Source organism: Staurois parvus, unplaced genomic scaffold (assembly GCF_062004578.1).
Source record: "Staurois parvus isolate SC_StPar_1 unplaced genomic scaffold, SC_StPar_1.0 ptg001076l, whole genome shotgun sequence".
Taxonomy (NCBI): domain Eukaryota; kingdom Metazoa; phylum Chordata; class Amphibia; order Anura; family Ranidae; genus Staurois; species Staurois parvus.
Genome location: NW_028318872.1, coordinates 584,208 through 599,255, shown reverse-complemented (window position 1 = coordinate 599,255; position 15,048 = coordinate 584,208).

The window sequence follows — 15,048 nt, the reverse complement described above, 5'->3', positions numbered from 1 at the left end:
ACAACATCATCTACTGAGTGTGGACTCGATCCTGTATATATAAATGGGACCAGTATTTGGATTGCATTGTAGTGCTAAAGATTTTCTTTTGAGGTTAACATACATTTTTAAGAGAAACCATCATTGGTGTTCAGTATTCTGTTGGGTCTGATGGGTTTAAAGGAAATGTAAAGTCAGGGGAGGGCCAGCATGACTGGGGCGTGCAGACGAGGCGGAGATTGGATTTGGGTGGGAGTATATTCAGGAGGTAGAGGTGGTTACTCACCTGACTGGAGTATTCGAGCTTGAGGGTGGTCTTGCCAGGATGAGGAGAGGGGTTGGGACTTGTTGGATGTCAGTCGGAGCTTGTGCCAGCACGGGTGTGGTTTCTCCATCACTGAACCTGTTTTGTTGTTTTGTTTTTGTTATTTGTTTTGTCCTTTGTGTTTGTCCTGTTGTTTGCTTTGTGTGGGTTCCTTTATTTTCTTTTCTTTTCTTGATGGGCATTTTGTGGCCTGAGGTGTTTGTCTGGTGGTTTTTTTTGTCATGGCAGCCGGCAGGGGTCTCTGGGTCTTTGAAGGTGGTGCTGGAGTGACAAGTTGGTGGATTATGGGTTGAGCCCATCGTAGGTATGGGTGTTCCTTCCTAATTATAAGGTTACATTGGTAATGTGGGAGTTCATTGGCTGTATCTGGGACTACATAACTGTAGTATTGTCCCCGAGGCGGTGTAGTAGTGGCTGGGGGCCTTTTCGTTGGGTGTCAGATACAGCTGAGTTATTGATGTGAGTAACAGTGCCTTCGAAGACCTTGGACCCGGTTGGGATCATTACTGTCAGTTATTATTTGATTGTACTGTATGAAGTGTTATGTAAGAGTTATGTTAAATAAATGGCTGCTATGGCCGGTTTTACACCAAAAGGAGAGTCCTGTGGTTATTCAGGGGGGGGAAGGTTGAGGGGGTGGTTGTTTTATTGGTTAGAGGGTAAATATTAGCCTCGATATTCTGCATGTCCCTCAGTCAAGGCATTTCTTTAGTTTTGGGTGGAGTATGGAAAGGTTAGACCCTTTGTCAAGTTGTTATTGCTGTCTTTGTGTAACACAAATAATTCCGCACTAAATGTCTAATATTCAGAGCAGCTGACATAAAATTGCTGGTAACAATAAAAATAAAAAACGATACAAAATGTAGCGCTTAATCTCTCATAATTAGCATGGATTAGAGATGAGCGAATTATTCAAAAATTCGATTCGGCTGATTCGCCGAATTTGCGGGAGAAATTCGATTTGATGCAAAATTATTCGCTGCGAATTTAACTTATAAAAGGGTTTCTAGGCTTCAGAGAGCCTTTATATTAGTGCAGAACACTGTACCTTTAATTTAAATGCCCTTGGAGTCTGCTGGGGAAGAGAAATAATACTGTCAGTCAGTATGACATGCAGATGAGTGCCGTCCATCTTAGAATCACTGCACACTTCACTCATTTGGGCAGTCATGGGGCACGACGAAGAATAATAAGAAGAAGAATGAAAAGAAGAATGAAAAGAAGAAGAATGAAAAGAAGAAGAAGAATGAAAAGAAGAAGAAGAAGAATGAAAAGAAGAAGAAGAAGAACGAAAAGAAGAAGAAGAAGAATGAAAAGAAGAAGAAGAAGAATGAAAAGAAGAATGAAAAGAAGAATGAGAAGAAGAATGAAAAGAAGAATGAAAAGAAGAATGAGAAGAATGAAAAAAAGAATGAAAAGAAGAAGAAGAAGAAGAATGAAAAGAAGAATGAAAAGAAGAAGAAGAATGAAAAGAAGAAGAATGAAAAGAAGAAGAAGAAGAATGAAAAGAAGAAGAAGAATGAAAAGAAGAAGAAGAAGAATGAAAAGAAGAAGAAGAAGAATGAAAAGAAGAATGAAAAGAAGAAGAAGAAGAATGAAAAGAAGAAGAAGAAGAATGAAAAGAAGAAGAAGAAGAATGAAAAGAAGAATGAAAAGAAGAAGAAGAAGAATGAAAAAAAGAAGAAGAAGAATGAAAAGAAGAATGAAAAGAAGAAGAAGAATGAAAAGAAGAAGAAGAAGAAGAAGAATGAAAAGAAGAAGAAGAAGAAGAATGAAAAGAAGAAGAATGAAAAGAAGAATGAAAAGAAGAATGAAAAGAAGAGGAAGAATGAGAAGAAGAAGAATGAAAAGAAGAATGAAAAGAAGAAGAATGAAAAGAAGAAGAAGAAGAATGAAAAGAAGAATGAAAAGAAGAATGAGAAGAATGAAAAGAAGAAGAAGAAGAATGAAAAGAAGAAGAAGAAGAAGAAGAAGAAGAATGAAAAGAAGAATGAAAAGAAGAAGAATGAAAAGAAGAAGAAGAAGATTGAAAAGAAGAATGAAAAGAAGAAGAAGAAGAATGAAAAGAAGAAGAAGAAGAATGAAAAGAAGAATGAAAAGAAGAATGAAAAGAAGAAGAAGAAGAATGAAAAGAAGAAGAATAAGAATGAAAAGAAGAAGAAGAATGAAAAGAAGAATGAAAAGAAGAAGAAGAAGAATGAACAGAAGAAGAAGAAGAATGAAAAGAAGAAGAAGAAGAATGAAAAGAAGAAGAAGAATGAAAAGAAGAATGAAAAGAAGAAGAATGAAAAGAAGAAGAAGAAGAATGAAAAGAAGAATGAAAAGAAGAAGAAGAAGAATGAAAAGAAGAAGAAGAAGAATGAAAAGAAGAATGAAAAGAAGAAGAATGAAAAAAAGAAGAAGAAGAATGAAAAGAAGAATGAAAAGAAGAAGAAGAAGAATGAAAAGAAGAAGAAGAAGAAGAATGAAAAGAAGAAGAAGAAGAAGAATGAAAAGAAGAAGAATGAAAAGAAGAATGAAAAGAAGAATGAAAAGAAGAGGAAGAATGAGAAGAAGAAGAATGAAAAGAAGAATGAAAAGAAGAAGAAGAAGAATGAAAAGAAGAAGAAGAAGAATGAAAAGAAGAATGAAAAGAAGAATGAGAAGAATGAAAAGAAGAAGAACGAAAAGAAGAAGAAGAATGAAAAGAAGAAGAAGAAGAATGAAAAGAAGAATGAAAAGAAGAAGAAGAAGAATGAAAAGAAGAAGAAGAAGAATGAAAAGAAGAATGAGAAGAAGAATGAAAAGAAGAATGAAAAGAAGAATGAGAAGAATGAAAAGAAGAATGAAAAGAAGAAGAAGAAGAATGAAAAGAAGAATGAAAAGAAGAAGAAGAATGAAAAGAAGAAGAATGAAAAGAAGAAGAAGAAGAATGAAAAGAAGAAGAAGAAGAAGAATGAAAAGAAGAAGAAGAAGAATGAAAAGAAGAATGAAAAGAAGAAGAAGAAGAATGAAAAGAAGAAGAAGAATGAAAAGAAGAATGAAAAGAAGAAGAATGAAAAGAAGAAGAAGAAGAATGAAAAGAAGAAGAAGAAGAATGAAAAGAAGAATGAAAAGAAGAAGAATGAAAAGAAGAAGAAGAATGAAAAAAAGAAGAAGAAGAATGAAAAGAAGAATGAAAAGAAGAAGAAGAAGAATGAAAAGAAGAAGAAGAAGAAGAATGAAAAGAAGAAGAAGAAGAATGAAAAGAAGAAGAATGAAAAGAAGAATGAAAAGAAGAATGAAAAGAAGAGGAAGAATGAGAAGAAGAAGAATGAAAAGAAGAATGAAAAGAAGAAGAAGAAGAATGAAAAGAAGAAGAAGAACAATGAAAAGAAGAATGAAAAGAAGAATGAGAAGAATGAAAAGAAGAAGAATGAAAAGAAGAAGAAGAAGAATGAAAAGAAGAATGAAAAGAAGAAGAATGAAAAGAAGAAGAAGAAGATTGAAAAGAAGAATGAAAAGAAGAAGAAGAATGAAAAGAAGAAGAAGAAGAATGAAAAGAAGAATGAAAAGAAGAATGAAAAGAAGAAGAAGAAGAATGAAAAGAAGAAGAATAAGAATGAAAAGAAGAAGAAGAATGAAAAGAAGAATGAAAAGAAGAAGAAGAAGAATGAAAAGAAGAATGAAAAGAAGAATGAGAAGAATGAAAAGAAGAAGAAGAAGAATGAAAAGAAGAAGAAGAAGAATGAAAAGAAGAATGAAAAGAAGAAGAATGAAAAGAAGAAGAAGAAGATTGAAAAGAAGAATGAAAAGAAGAAGAAGAAGAATGAAAAGAAGAAGAAGAAGAATGAAAAGAAGAATGAAAAGAAGAATGAAAAGAAGAAGAAGAAGAATGAAAAGAAGAAGAATAAGAATGAAAAGAAGAAGAAGAATGAAAAGAAGAATGAAAAGAAGAAGACGAAGAATGAACAGATGAAGAAGAAGAATGAAAAGAAGAAGAAGAATGAAAAGAAGAAGAAGAATGAAAAGAAGAATGAAAAGAAGAAGAAGAAGAATGAAAAGAAGAAGAAGAATGAAAAGAAGAATGAAAAGAAGAAGAATGAAAAGAAGAAGAAGAAGAATGAAAAGAAGAATGAAAAGAAGAAGAAGAAGAATGAAAAGAAGAAGAAGAAGAATGAAAAGAAGAATGAAAAGAAGAAGAATGAAAAGAAGAAGAAGAATGAAAAAAAGAAGAAGAAGAATGAAAAGAAGAATGAAAAGAAGAAGAAGAAGAATGAAAAGAAGAAGAAGAAGAAGAAGAATGAAAAGAAGAAGAAGAAGAAGAATGAAAAGAAGAAGAAGAAGAAGAATGAAAAGAAGAAGAATGAAAAGAAGAATGAAAAGAAGAATGAAAAGAAGAGGAAGAATGAGAAGAAGAAGAATGAAAAGAAGAATGAAAAGAAGAAGAAGAAGAATGAAAAGAAGAATGAGAAGAATGAAAAGAAGAAGAAGAAGAATGAAAAGAAGAAGAAGAAGAATGAAAAGAAGAATGAAAAGAAGAAGAATGAAAAGAAAAAGAAGAATAATGAAAAGAAGAATGAAAAGAAGAATGAGAAGAATGAAAAGAAGAAGAATGAAAAGAAGAAGAAGAAGAATGAAAAGAAGAATGAAAAGAAGAAGAATGAAAAGAAGAAGAAGAAGATTGAAAAGAAGAATGAAAAGAAGAAGAAGAATGAAAAGAAGAAGAAGAAGAATGAAAAGAAGAATGAAAAGAAGAATGAAAAGAAGAAGAAGAAGAATGAAAAGAAGAAGAATAAGAATGAAAAGAAGAAGAAGAATGAAAAGAAGAATGAAAAGAAGAAGAAGAAGAATGAAAAGAAGAAGAAGAAGAATGAAAAGAAGAATAAGAAGAATGAAAAGAAGAAGAAGAAGAATGAAAAGAAGAAGAAGAAGAATGAAAAGAAGAATGAAAAGAAGAAGAATGAAAAGAAGAAGAAGAAGATTGAAAAGAAGAATGAAAAGAAGAAGAAGAAGAATGAAAAGAAGAAGAAGAAGAATGAAAAGAAGAATGAAAAGAAGAATGAAAAGAAGAAGAAGAAGAATGAAAAGAAGAAGAATAAGAATGAAAAGAAGAAGAAGAATGAAAAGAAGAATGAAAAGAAGAAGAAGAAGAATGAACAGAAGAAGAAGAAGAATGAAAAGAAGAAGAAGAAGAATGAAAAGAAGAAGAAGAATGAAAAGAAGAATGAAAAGAAGAAGAAGAAGAATGAAAAGAAGAAGAAGAATGAAAAGAAGATTGAAAAGAAGAAGAATGAGAAGAAGAAGAAGAATGAATGAAAAGAAGAATGAAAAGAAGAAGAAGAAGAATGAAAAGAAGAAGAAGAGGAATTAAAGAAGAATGAAAAGAAGAAGAATGAAAAGAAGAAGAAGAATGAAAAAAAGAAGAAGAAGAATGAAAAGAAGAATGAAAAGAAGAAGAAGAAGAATGAAAAGAAGAAGAAGAAGAAGAAGAATGAAAAGAAGAAGAAGAAGAAGAATGAAAAGAAGAAGAATGAAAAGAAGAATGAAAAGAAGAATGAAAAGAAGAGGAAGAATGAGAAGAAGAAGAATGAAAAGAAGAATGAAAAGAAGAAGAAGAAAAATGAAAAGAAGAATGAGAAGAATGAAAAGAAGAAGAAGAAGAATGAAAAGAAGAAGAAGAAGAATGAAAAGAAGAATGAAAAGAAGAAGAATGAAAAGAAGAAGAAGAAGAAGATTGAAAAGAAGAATGAAAAGAAGAAGAAGAAGAATGAAAAGAAGAAGAAGAAGAATGAAAAGAAGAATGAAAAGAAGAAGAAGAATGAAAAGAAGAAGAATAAGAATGAAAAGAAGAAGAAGAATGAAAAGAAGAATGAAAAGAAGAAGAAGAAGAATGAACAGAAGAAGAAGAAGAATGAAAAGAAGAAGAAGAAGAATGAAAAGAAGAAGAAGAATGAATAGAAGAATGAAAAGAAGAAGAATGAAAAGAAGAAGAATGAAAAGAAGAAGAAGAAGATTGAAAAGAAGAATGAAAAGAAGAAGAAGAAGAATGAAAAGAAGAAGAAGAAGAACGAAAAGAAGAAGAAGAAGAATGAAAAGAAGAAGAAGAAGAATGAAAAGAAGAATGAAAAGAAGAAGAAGAAGAAGAATGAAAAGAAGAAGAAGAAGAATGAAAAGAAGAAGAAGAAGAATGAAAAGAAGAATGAGAAGATGAATGAAAAGAAGAATGAAAAGAAGAATGAGAAGAATGAAAAGAAGAAGAAGAAGAATGAAAAGAAGAATGAAAAGAAGAAGAAGAATGAAAAGAAGAATGAAAAGAAGAATGAAAAGAAGAGGAAGAATGAGAAGAAGAAGAATGAAAAGAAGAATGAAAAGAAGAAGAAGAAGAATGAAAAGAAGAAGAAGAAGAATGAAAAGAAGAATGAAAAGAAGAATGAGAAGAATGAAAAGAAGAAGAAGAAGAATGAAAAGAAGAAGAATGAAAAGAAGAATGAAAAGAAGAAGAATGAAAAGAAGAAGAAGAAGAAGAAGAAGATTGAAAAGAAGAATGAAAAGAAGAAGAAGAAGAATGAAAAGAAGAAGAAGAAGAATGAAAAGAAGATTGAAAAGAAGAATGAAAAGAAGAAGAAGAATGAAAAGAAGAAGAATAAGAATGAAAAGAAGAAGAAGAATGAAAAGAAGAATGAAAAGAAGAAGAAGAAGAATGAACAGAAGAAGAAGAAGAATGAAAAGAAGAAGAAGAAGAATGAAAAGAAGAAGAAGAATGAAAAGAAGAATGAAAAGAAGAAGAATGAAAAGAAGAAGAATGAAAAGAAGAAGAAGAAGATTGAAAAGAAGAATGAAAAGAAGAAGAAGAAGAATGAAAAGAAGAAGAAGAAGAACGAAAAGAAGAAGAAGAAGAATGAAAAGAAGAAGAAGAAGAATGAAAAGAAGAATGAAAAGAAGAAGAAGAAGAAGAATGAAAAGAAGAAGAAGAAGAATGAAAAGAAGAAGAAGAATGAAAAGAAGAATGAGAAGATGAATGAAAAGAAGAATGAGAAGAATGAAAAGAAGAAGAAGAAGAATGAAAAGAAGAATGAAAAGAAGAAGAAGAATGAAAAGAAGAAGAATGAAAAGAAGAATGAAAAGAAGAAGAAGAAGAATGAAAAGAAGAAGAAGAAGAAGAATGAAAAGAAGAAGAAGAATGAAAAGAAGAAGAAGAAGAATGAAAAGAAGAAGAAGAATGAAAAAAAGAATGAAAAGAAGAAGAAGAAGAATGAAAAGAAGAAGAAGAATGAAAAGAAGAAAGAAAAGAAGAAGAAGAAGAATGAAAAGAAGAAGAAGAAGAATGAAAAGAAAAATGAAAAGAAGAAGAAGAAGAATGAAAAGAAGAAGAAGAAGAATGAAAAGAAGAATGAGAAGAAGAAGAAGAAGAAGAATGAAAAGAAGAATGAAAAGAAGAAGAATGAAAAGAAGAAGAATGAAAAGAAGAAGAAGAAGATTGAAAAGAAGAATGAAAAGAAGAAGAAGAAGAATGAAAAGAAGAAGAAGAAGAACGAAAAGAAGAAGAAGAAGAATGAAAAGAAGAAGAAGAAGAAGAAGAAGAATGAAAAGAAGAAGAAGAAGAATGAAAAGAAGAAGAAGAAGAATGAAAAGAAGAATGAGAAGATGAATGAAAAGAAGAATGAAAAGAAGAATGAGAAGAATGAAAAGAAGAATGAAAAGAAGAAGAAGAAGAATGAAAAGAAGAATGAAAAGAAGAAGAAGAATGAAAAGAAGAAGAAGAATGAAAAGAAGAATGAAAAGAAGAAGAAGAAGAATGAAAAGAAGAAGAAGAAGAATGAAAAGAAGAAGAAGAAGAATGAAAAGAAGAATGAAAAGAAGAAGAAGAAGCATGAAAAGAAGTAGAAGAAGAATGAAAAGAAGAATGAAAAGAAGAAGAAGAAGAATGAAAAGAAGAATGAAAAGAAGAAGAAGAAGAATGAAAAGAAGAATGAGAAGAAGAATAAGAATGAAAAGAAGAAGAAGAAGAATGAAAAAAAGAAGAAGAAGAATGAAAAGAAGAATGAAAAGAAGAAGTAGAAGAATGAAAAGAAGAAGAAGAATGAAAAGAAGAAGAAGAAGAATGAAAAGAAGAAGAAGAAGAATGAAAAGAAGAATGAAAAGAAGAAGAAGAATGAGAAGAAGAAGAATGAAAAGAAGAATGAGAAGAAGAATGAAAAGAAGAATGAAAAGAAGAAGAAGAATGAAAAGAAGAAGAAGAAGAAGAATGAAAAGAAGAATGAAAAGAAGAATGAGAAGAATGAAAAGAAGAATGAAAAGAAGAAGAAGAATGAAAAGAAGAAGAAGAAGAAGAATGAAAAGAAGAATGAAAAGAAGAAGAATGAAAAGAAGAAGAATGAAAAGAAGAATGAAAAGAAGAAGAAGAAGAATGAAAAGAAGAAGAAGAAGAATGAAAAGAAGAAGAAGAAGAATGAAAAGAAGAATGAAAAGAAGAAGAAGAATGAATGAAAAGAAGAAGAATGAAAAGAAGAATGAAAAGAAGAAGAAGAATGAAAAGAAGAAGAAGAAGAATGAAAAGAAGAGGAAGAATGAAAAGAAGAAGAATGAAAAGAAGAAGAAGAAGAAGAATGAAAAGAAGAATGAAAAGAAGAAGAAGAAGAAGAATGAAAAGAAGAAGAAGAATGAAAAGAAGAAGAAGAAGAATGAGAAGAAGAAGAAGAATGAAAAGAAGAAGAATGAAAAAAAGAAGAAGAAGAATGAAAAGAAGAAGAAGAATGAAAAGAAGAAGAAGAAGAATGAAAAGAAGAAGAAGAATGAGAAGAAGAAGAATGAAAAGAAGAATGAGAAGAAGAATGAAAAGAAGAATGAAAAGAAGAAGAAGAAGAATGAAAAGAAGAAGAAGAAGAAGAAGAAGAAGAATGAAAAGAAGAATGAAAAGAAGAATGAGAAGAATGAAAAGAAGAATGAAAAGAAGAAGAAGAAGAAGAATGAAAAGAAGAAGAAGATGAATGAAAAGAAGAATGAAAAGAAGAAGAATGAAAAGAAGAAGAAGAAGAATGAAAAGAAGAATGAAAAGAAGAAAAAGAAGAATGAAAAGAAGAAGAAGAAGAATGAAAAGAAGAATGAAAAGAAGAAGAAGAAGAATGAAAAGAAGAAGAAGAAGAATGAAAAGAAGAATGAAAAGAAGAAGAAGAAGAATGAAAAGAAGAAGAAGAAGAATGAAAAGAAGAAGAAGAAGAATGAACAGAAGAAGAAGAAGAATGAAAAGAAGAAGAAGAATGAAAAGAAGAATGAAAAGAAGAAGAAGAATGAAAAGAAGAAGAAGAAGAATGAAAAGAAGAAGAAGAATGAAAAGAAGAATGAAAAGAAGAAGAATTCCAGTACAGCAAAAAGTGTATCTGCAGAGAGCTCCGCTATTTCTGACAGTTCTCTGACAGTTCCTTCACATTTACAGCGGTTGAAACATTGTATCTATTTATTTCCGAATAAAAACATCTGTATCCTAAATGGAAACAAATAGATACAATGTTTCAACCGCTGTAAATGTGAAGGAACTGTCAGAGAACTGTCAGAAATAGCGGAGCTCTCTGCAGTGACACTTTTTGCCGACTGATCGGGAAAAATTCGATTTGTGCATCCGAAGTTTGCTAAAATTCGGATTCGGTGCGAATCGAATTTTTCCTAATATTCGAAACGAATTCCACTTCGCCAAGTTCGATTCGCTCATCTCTAGAATGGATACAAGAAAGTCCTAAAAAGTCCTTAAAGTGATGGTAAAGTCCTTCATATATCACATTTTGGGAAAAGGTGATAGATGTCACAAAAAGAAAAAGTCCTCCACCAACACCATACAGAACCTCTTAGGAGAAGGCAAGACCACAGAGCATGAGGTCTTATACAGCGTTTGTGATCAATCACATGGAAGAGACCAGAAAGCTTCTCCACCAACACCATACAGAGCCTCTCACCAGAAGGCAAGACCACAGAGCATGAGGTCTTATACAGCGTTTTTGATCAATCACATGGAAGAGACCAGAAAGCTTCTCCACCAACACCATACAGAGCCTCTTAGGAGAAGGCAAGACCACAGAGCATGAGGTCTTATACAGCGTTTGTGATCAATCACATGGAAGAGACCAGAAAGCTTCTCCACCAACACCATACACAGCCTCTTACCAGAAGGCAAGACCACAGAGCATGAGGTCTTATACAGCGTTTGTGATCAATCGCATGGAAGAGACCAGAAAGCTTCTCCACCAACACCATACACAGCCTCTTACCAGAAGGCAAGACCACAGAGCATGAGGTCTTATACAGCGTTTGTGATCAATCGCATGGAAGAGACCAGAAAGCTTCTCCACCAACACCATACAGAGCCTCTTACCAGAAGGCAAGACCACAGAGCATGAGGTCTTATACAGCGTTTGTGATCAATCGCATGGAAGAGCAGGACCAGAAAGCTTCTCCACCTGGAGGCACCTCCACAGCTCGCACCACAAAGGCTGTACTTTAAAATAGTGGTTTTGCAAACATGAGAAAGAAAATATGGAACCGTGGACTTCTTCACCAAAAGATAATTCCTCAGGCAGTAACGTAAGGTTAAACTTCGTTAAACCAACTCAAGATGTATAAAGTGCATGTAAAAAGAGAAACAAAGGCTCCTTGTGGCATAATATTACGGCAAAGAAGTGTTTAATAGAAGAAATACACTTACAAACCAACAGTAGTAAAAACGTATGGGTTTGCTTATTGTTTCCAACCGACAAAATGGCCGTGATACGTGGCGTGATGACGTTAGAGGACATAGCTCCACCCTGAACGACGGACAGGTAAGTGTCTGTTTTTTAAAAGTCAGCAGCTACAGTTTTTACTGGAGCTCTACTTTAAGTCCTTCAGCATTTATAGATGTTATCTTGGGTGTTGTCTATGATGCTTAGAAGGGTGTGACGGGAGTGACTTTTGGGGGTGGGGGGACCTCTGTATCATCTTCCCAAATTCCCATTATGTTTAAGGCACCCTGTGCCTGTTAAGGGGTACAGGGTGTGTATGTGAATGTCTGAGTCTTGTGTATAGTGTGTGTTCCTTTGTTCTCGGCCACATGGCTGTCCATTGTCTGTTTGCCATGTGCTACCCCCCATTGTGCTGTGTCTTCCTGTCCAGCCAACTATTATGGGATGTACTGTTTGTGTATTGGTGTGGGGGTTGGTCAATGTCCTTTGCCATGTGTTTCATCCCATTGTTCTGTATCTTGGTGGGATGGGGAGGGGTGATGATGTATTTCCTGTTCTTGGTTGGTTTCCCCGCCCTCTGTATATATCCTGTGTTTTGTGTACAATAAAAGAGTTGGCTTCCTGTATTAAGAAGAGCTGGGTGCTGTCTGTTTCCTGAGGGATTTCAAGGGTGTGGTCCGTGGATGGTGTTTGGACAGGGGAAGCTGTGCTATAACGGAAAAACTCAGTGTGGTCTGGGTTCCGGTTCCGTTACAAGGGGTCTTCAGGAAGCCAGCATATACATGAGAATATATCAAGCTGATATGCATAGAAAGGGCATGACTAGTGTATAAGAGGTGTGCTAGTTAAGACCTCCTACACCACCACCTCCCTCCCCCCCACATACCCCTTTAACATACCAATAAAGTGAAACCAAACCACCGTTGGAGTAAAATGGCCAACATGGCCTTTAATAACAACTCAACTGAAATACACAAAAAACATTTCTTAAAACAGAAACATACAGGAGAAGTTGTTGGTCTTCGAAGGCACCAAACAAAACTGATATCCCCCTGCGGAACCTCTACTATAACTAGTCCTCCAGCCGCAACGCACGGGCTCGGAGACAAAACATACCACCCACATTGCAGAACCCACCTTCCAGTTGAACCTTGGTTAACCGGAATACACCCGAGCACACCATACCACCGATGTGTCCCAACCATTAGTTTTAGCTTCAAACTAAGTGCCACCTCCAAAGACCAACTACCGCCCCATAATAAACCTAGAATCGAAAACACCCAAACAAACCCCAAGAGAGGGTGGAAGGGAAGCTCGCTCCACTGCTGCTGCCTCCTGGACTGAATTGGACGAGTCCCCACAACCACACCTAAGGGTGTTGAAGACCCCGCCCTGCACACCACTCACCAATCAGGTAGCCTGCCCATTTTCTAACTCCCACCTTTTTTTTCTCTTAACCCTTTCCTGTCTTTCCTACCCCCTCTTAACCTAGTCATGTCTGCCTTGCGCTATTTTCTCTTTTCTTGCTTTTCGCTACAGGCATCTCTTAAAGAACAAAGAGAGTCAATATAAGTACGTTAATGATGAGAGAACTAATTGGGAAAAGGTTTGAACAAACAATGCTGTACATCATAAAACAGTCATGAACAAATTCACAATGAACTAATAAAAAAACATGAGTGTGTGGTTGGAATACTCATTCCAACAGGGTGAATAAATACCACCTGAACAAGAGCTATCCCAATCACCCAAGCCAATATACAGAAGGCCACTGAATGGTGGGTGGGAAAAGTAAGGCAGGAGGATAAGTTGCATTAAGTTTTGGGGACTTCGGACCAGCTGCTAGAAATGTAGAAGGCTGGAGCTTTGCCTGTTGGTGGGGAGGAGTATCTTGCAATAGGCCCCATGTATGGAGGTTGGAGATCCCATCAATTGGAGTCATGATATCACGTACCTGGCGTTAAAGGCCAATGGAGAGAGGGCTTCCCTTGCAACTAAATTTCAGACTCCCCTGGATATGGAACAGGAGTCAGGCCCAAAGTAGCACGGGTCTCCTGTAGGAGTGCTTGTCAGAGGTACACCCAGGAGCACAGCTGATGCACTGGAATGGAGTTTGCAGACAGGTGACGCCCGTGAGAGGTATCCAGGCCTTCAGAGTAGCAGAGGACTACAGAGTAGTCAGTTCAAAGCCAAGGTCAGATGCTAGATGGAGATTGGAGCAGACATAGTCAATAGGATAGCTGGGGTCATACACAGGAGAGTGAGTGAGAACATCTATTAGTCAAGCTGGTTCAGATCAGGAGAGCAGGTGAGAATATCCGTTAGCAAAGCCGAGGTCAGATCAGGAGAGCAGGTGAGAATATCTATTAGCCAAGCCGAGGTCAGATCAGGAGAGCAGGTGAGAACATCTATTAGCCAAGCTGGGTCAGATCAGTAGAGCAGGTGAGAATATCCGTTAGCAAAGCCGAGGTCAGATCAGGAGAGCAGGTGAGAACATCCGTTAGACAAGCCGGGGTCAGATCAGGAGAGCAGGTGAGAATATCCGTTAGCCAAGCTGAGGTCAGATGAGGAAAGCAGGTGAGAACATCCGTTAGACAAGCCGGGGTCAGATCAGGAGAGCAGGTGAGAACATCCGTTAGACAAGCCGGGGTCAGATCAGGAGAGCAGGTGAGAATATCCGTTAGCCAAGCTGAGGTCAGATGAGGAGAGCAGGTGAGAACATCCGTTAGACAAGCCGGGGTCAGATCAGGAGAGCAGGTGAGAATATCCGTTAGCCAAGCTGAGGTCAGATGAGGAGAGCAGGTGAGAACATCCGTTAGACAAGCCGGGGTCAGATCAGGAGAGCAGGTGAGAATATCCGTTAGCAAAGCCGAGGTCAGATCAGGAGAGCAGGTGAGAACATCCGTTAGACAAGCCGGGGTCAGATCAGGAGAGCAGGTGAGAATATCCGTTAGCCAAGCTGAGGTCAGATCAGGAGAGCTGGTGAGAATATCCGTTAGCCAAGCTGGGTCAGATCAGGAGAGCAAGTGAGAATATCCGTTAGCCAAGCTGAGGTCAGATCAGGAGAGCAGGTGAGAACATCCGTTAGACAAGCCGGGGTCAGATCAGGAGAGCAGGTGAGAACATCCGTTAGACAAGCCGGGGTCAGATCAGGAGAGCAGGTGAGAATATCTATTAGCCAAGCCGGGTCAGATCAGGAGAGCAGGTGAGAATATCCGTTAGCCAAGCTGAGGTCAGATCAGGAGAGCAGGTGAGAACATCCGTTAGACAAGCCGGGGTCAGATCAGGAGAGCAGGTGAGAATATCTATTAGCCAAGCCGGGTCAGACCAGGAGAGCAGGTGAGAATATCGGTTAGCCAAGCCGAGGTCAGATCAGGAGAGCAGGTGAGAACATCTATTAGCCAAGCCGGGTCAGATCAGGAGAGCCAATGAGAATATCTATTAGCCAGGCTGGGTCAGATCAGGAGTCAGGCAGAGAAGACAGGTCCAGGAACAAGTCAAATCAGTAACAGCAGATCATAGCAGAAAGGGAACACAGACAAAGGTACTGGGGAGGCAGAGATCAACCAGCAATTTGAGGGAGTGATGGCCTCTTTATAAAGGCCATCTGGCTCCAAACTGGGCTAATGCGGGCGTAACTATGCGCCAGTGTGCAAACATGTTCTGGCTCGCGTCCGTGCATTAAAATCAATCGATTTTCACCAGCGTGCATTTCTGCAGCCATGCAAGGTACTGGCAGGAATGCCAGGTCTCCAGGTACCTCTGCTGTGGACAGAGCCCGGACACATAATGGATATGATTTTATTTTGATAAGAGATAGGCAACGTTTGGATGGCCCCATTTGTAGGAAGTCCTCTGCGCACCGAAATCACCTGTTACATTTTTTAATGATTTCTGTCTCTAGATGCAGAAATATCTGAACATAGAGAATTATTTCTATGGCTCTGGGAGTGTACTAGTCTTCCTGGAGGTGGACATGAGTTGATCTTTTATGTTCTCTATCTAGTCCATCTCTGGGGACCGCAGGAAGGATGTGTTCAGGATTAACAATTCTGTGCGCTCAATCAATGATAG